At 39.5% G+C, this 5,559-nt stretch overlaps 1 protein-coding gene and 1 pseudogene across 5 annotated transcripts in view; both read left to right on the top strand.

The window, feature by feature from the left end:
* Positions 1–565, top strand: part of LOC115287670 — a 794-nt pseudogene extending 229 nt beyond the window's left edge.
* The window catches only part of OSBPL6 (oxysterol binding protein like 6), a 217,903-nt gene that overhangs the window by 13,621 nt on the left and 198,723 nt on the right, over positions 1–5,559 (top strand). The gene's annotated exons all lie outside the window — the stretch shown is intronic.

The following is a 5,559-nucleotide window of genomic DNA, read 5'->3' as shown; positions in this document are numbered from 1 at the left end:
GCGCCCCACAGGGCCCCCCCCCCCCCCCGCCGCTAGATAAAATGTGCAGACTGGGGTACAAGGCCAAGCAGGGTTATGTCATATATCGGATTCGTGTGCGCCGCAGTGGTTGCAAATGCCCAGTTCCCAAGGGTGCTACCTATGGCAAGCCTGTCCATCATGTGTCAACCAGCCAAAGTTTGCCCGAAGCCTTCAGTCTGTTGCAGAGGAGCGAGCTGGATGTCACTGTGGGGCTCTGAGAGTCTTGAATTCTTACTGGGTTCACGAAGATTCCACATACAAATTCTTTGAGGTTATCCTCATTGATCCATTCCATAAAGTTATCAGAAGAAATCCTGACACCCAGTGGATCACCAAATCGGTCCCCAAGCACAGGGAGATGCGAGAGCTGGCATCTGCAGGCCGCAAGAGCCGTGGCCTTGGAAAAGATCACAAGTTCCACCACACCATTGGTGGTTCTCGCCGTGCGGCTTGAAGAAGACGCAATGCTCTCCAGCTCCACTGTTACCGTTAATACAAGTAATGTTTGTAAAATTCTTACCTAATAAACAATTTAGGACAGTCATGTCTGCTTAAAAAAAAATTAACTGCTCAGAAATCAGACCTACAAGCAGTGGCTTATCGTATTTTAAGAATTTTGTTGATTAAAAGTTTGTTTTGTATTTTAGTAATAGAGTTCTCTATTTTTGGACTTATTAACCTACAAGCCTTAAGTATAATAACATCTGAGAATTAAGCAGACTTTGTAGTAATAGAGATAATTTTCTAGAGATTAAGGTTAAATATAGTCTTTAAAAATCTACCATCATGTATTATATTGTCATTTTCAACAAGATTGTAGCATTATTATAGTGGTCCTCTGTGACGCTAATGCTAAGTACCATTAGTGTGATTTATGTTACATATTCATGAAAATTCTTAGTTTTCTTGAATTTAAAAATTGATTCAGAATACAGAAAAATCTGTATGAAAATATAAACTTCCCAGGATAGGTTCTCAAGAAGATCCCATGTTAGACTGGTAACATTCAGAAGTTAAGATGAGGTAACTTAAAATATTGTACTATTTAGTGTAAAATTGATACTATGATATCTGCATTAGTATATTATATATGCATACTTTAGCCAGAACTTTGATGTGGCTAATATAAATATATTTGTTTCTATTATAGAAAAAATATGTTACTTGTGAATAACAAGCTTCTGTGAAAAGTTCTGGATGAGTTCAAAAATGCTTAAGTAAAATTAGATTGTTATAGAGAATGGCTGTTTAGGGAAGGCTTAGTGTTGAAAGCATACACTGGAGCCAAGGCTGCCTGGATTCAAATTCTGGCTTGGCTTTGTCCAGCTGTGTGACTTTGAATAAAATCAATTAGCTCTTCTTTGGGGCACCTGGGTGACTCAGTTGGTTAAGCGGCCAACTTCGGCTCAGGGCATGATGTCTTGGTTCGTGAGTTTGAGCCCTATGTCAGGCTCTGTGCTGACAGCTCGGAGCCTGAAGCCTGCTTCGGATTCTGTGTCTCCTTTTCTCTCTGCCCTCCCCTGCTCATGCTCTGTCTCCCAAAAATAAATAAATGTTAAAAATATTTTTTAAAACTTAGTTCTTCTTTGCTTTCATTTCTTAAAATGGAAAATATAGAAATAATGCCTAACACAGAGGATTGTTAGGAGGATAGAGTGCATTAATGCATATATATTTATAAGAACAGGGCACATAGTAAGTGCTGTGTAAGTGCTAGCTGTTATTATTTTAACCACGTTAATGGAAACTTAACTACATTATTCATTAGTTAGAAATCTACCATGTAAAATGTAAATATAGTCATACTGTCTTTTATGCCTGGTTACAAATCAAAAGGTAATTTGAGAGGGATAAGAAAATTGGCAACAGTATTTTTAAGGCCCTGTTTTAATGTCACTAATCTGTGAAAAGTTTTTTATATGCTTACCCACGTAGTTGCTGATAACAATGACTACATTCAAGAGATTTTGTTAGGTCTTAAGGGAGAAAGAAACATGATTTAGCTGTCAATCCTGCTTTGAAGAACCTACCCATCCAATATGGGAGATAGGATATAACTTAGTGTAATACTAAAAGTAATGAGGTTAGGTGTCACACCAAGAATGTGATTTAGTGCTGTGAAGTATCCAAGAAGGTTTTGTGGTTGGAGAGGGGCATGGATAAACATTTAGGAACAGATGACATTTTTAGGGAGTTGGAAGACCAGAAAGAGAGTCTGGGGTAGAAGGAACAGATAGGTGGATAGGTAAAAGACTGAGTGAGAGTCATGCCCCTGAGTCAAGAAAGGGAAGAACTTATCGGAAGAGAAATGCGCTATCAGAAAGATAACAGAAGAGTCTTGGAGAAGGAAGTTTAAAGAAAGACCATGAAAAGCATTCTCCTCCTCATCTTCCTGGGGGCCAGAGAGATTTGGGTGGGGATTTATGGACTTTTCTTGACAAAATAGCATATAATAGAATTTCTAGCACATGACATAGAACTGAAAGGAGCACCAAGTCAGATAAGATACATTTATTTATATTGGTGTGATTCATATATAGTAAAATTTCTAGTTTTCTTTTTTTTTTATTCTTTAATTCTCTAAAGGGAAGACTACCTACCATTTATAACATTTTTTTGTCTACCAAGCATTCTCCTAAGTATTGGAAATGATTATCCTCTTGTTTAAAGCCTTGTAGATGCTCTTGCAGTAGATATTGTTACTTCCATTTTATGGATGAGGAAGCTATGGTCCAGACAGGAGGGGACCAACTCACAGTCCACTTGCAGTAAGTGACCAAGATAGAGTCAAACGTGTCTGGCCCTGAAGCCTGGGCCCTTAACCAATTTTAAATAATAATTGTTAAGTAGCTTCCAGGTATTTTAGATGCAGAGTTGTGAGGACCCAACTTTTACTGATGACCAGCCACAGTGACCTTGTTGCTGTTCTTTTAATAAGCCTGGATTATTCCCACTCCACTGTCTTGGCACTCATTCTTTTTCTTTCTTTAGAACATCCTTCCCCCTGGGCTCCTCCTCACCTTCCCCAGGTCAGCTCGAATATCAGAGAGGCCGTCCCCAGCACTCCCACCAACGGATGTTTATCGCGCCCCGTGCATCCCAGTGTGAGAATATCTTCCTTCTATGTTTATTTGGTGGTTGGTTGGTTTTTTTGTTTCTGTTTTTGTTTTTTTTTTGTCTCCTATCCTTCATTGTCGAGCTTAGTTATCGCTATATTCCCAGAACCTAGTTCATGATGGGTGTTTAATATTTGTGGGATGAGTGAGTACAAGATAGCTCAAAGATACAGGATTATAAATCATTGGTGAGATTCTGCAGATTTTTGGAGATATTCGAAATGACGGTTTATGTCAGTGATAGTTCCTTTTCTATTTAACATGTCTTTTTTCAATAACTTTGAATTAAAAACCAGGTGACATTTTAGAGAAAAGTACTAAAACTTTCTGCCATATTTAAAGTGACACAAGCTCATTGTAGAAAATTTTGCAAATACAGAAAAGCATATTTAAAAATCATCATTAATGTTGTTTCTAGGGGCGCTTGGGTGGCTGAGTCAGTTGAGCATCTGACTTCGGCTCAGGTCATGAGCTCACAGTTCATGAGTTTGAGCCCTGTGTTGGGCTGTATGCTGCCAGCTCAAAGCCTGGAGCCTGCTTTGAATTCTATGTCTCTCTGCCCCTCCCCTGCTCACATTCTGTCTCTTTCCCTTTCGTTCAAAAATAAATAAACATTAAAAAAAATTAAAAATACCATTTCTGGAAGCAAAATTTTTAATGTTTGGATATACGTTTTCAGTTCTTTACAGATTGCTTTAAGTCAGCAATAAATCATGATTCTTTCTCGTCTCCTCCATTATTCTTCTAAACTTAATTTTAAAAATAGACTTTATTTTTCAGAGCAGTTTTGGGTCACAGCAGAAAGCATGGAGATTTCCCATATACCCCTACCCCCAAACAAGCCAAGCCTCCACTGCCAACACCCTGTGCCAGAGTGGTGCATTTGTAAAAATGGATGAATCTGCACTGACACACGATTGTCAGCCAAAGTCCGTAGTGTTCAGTAGGGTTCAGTCTTCGTGCCGTACATTCTGTGGGTTTGGGCAAATGTATAGCGACATGTACTCACCGCTGTAGTCTCATACAGAGTCGTTTTACTGCCCCCAAATCCTCTGTGTTCCACCTATTCATCATTCCCCCCAACAACCCCTAGCAACTACTAATCCTTTTGCTGTTTCTATAACTAAACTTAGTTTTTTTAAGTTTATTTTTCACTTTGAGGGAGGGAGAGAAGGGGCAGAGAGGGAGAGAAAGAATCCGAAGCAGGCTCTGCGCTGTCAGCATAGAACCCAACATGGGGCTCGAAGCCACAAACTGCGAGATCATGACCTTAGCCAAAATCAAGGGTTCAGACGCTCTTAGCTGAACTCTGAGTGCCCCTAGCTAAACCCAATTTTTTTTCTGTTTTTTTATTTTTGAGAGACAGAGAGAGACAGCACAAGCAGGGGAGGGTCAGAGAAAGAGAGGGAGAAACAGAATCTGAAGCAGGCTCCAGGCTCTGAGCTAGCTGTCAGCACAGAGCCTGACGCAGGACTCGAACTCACAAACTGTGAGATCATGACATGAGCCAAAGCCAGACACTTAACCAACTGAGCCACCCAGGCACCCCTAAACCTAATTTTAACAGGTGCAGAATATTCTGTTTTATGCATATGCTGTGTTTTACTTATTCTAGTTGGACAGCTTTTGGTTTTTCTGCATTATAAATAACCCGATGAATGGTCTCGTACATAAGATTTTTGTTTACAACTCTGATTATCCCCCCAAAATGGCCATATTGAGGATTAAAGGCCTTTGTTACATAGCCTGTAACAGCCCAATCCTTCAGACACTTTTTAAAATCATTTTTCACTCCGGCTAAGAATGTGTGAAAGGGCTTAGTAGAAAGAATTGTCCTGTTAGCTGTGAAAACATAGAGCCAATAATAGTAGCTGATGTATGTGCAGTTCCCCAGGTGCTGGCCGTTGTTTTAGGTGCTTTCCTTGAACTAACTCATTACATCCTCACGATAATGCTTTTGGTTAGTATTGTTATTAGCTCCATTTTATTTATTTATTTATTTTGAGATTTATTTTTTAATTAAATAGTTTATTACCAAGTTGGTTTCCATATAACACCCAGTGCTCTTCCCCACAAGTGCCCCTCTCCATGACCATCACCCCTCTCCCCCTTCCCCCTCCCTCTTCAGCCCTCAGTTTGTTTTCAGTATTCAAGAGTCTCTCATGATTTGCCTCCCTCCCTCTCCCTAACTCTTCCCCTGCTTCCCCTTCCCATGGTCCCCTGTTAGGTTTCTCCTGTTAAGCCTATGAGTGCAAACATGGTATCTATCCTTCTCCACCTGACTTATTTTGCTTAACATGACTCCCTCGAGGTCCATCCACTTTGCTACAAATGGCCAGATTTCATTCTTTCTCATTGCCATGTAGTATTCCATTGTATATATATATATATATATATATATATATATATATATATATATATA

Source organism: Suricata suricatta, chromosome 3 (assembly GCF_006229205.1).
Source record: "Suricata suricatta isolate VVHF042 chromosome 3, meerkat_22Aug2017_6uvM2_HiC, whole genome shotgun sequence".
NCBI lineage: Eukaryota > Metazoa > Chordata > Mammalia > Carnivora > Herpestidae > Suricata > Suricata suricatta.
This window is presented reverse-complemented; position numbering and strand designations above follow the sequence as displayed.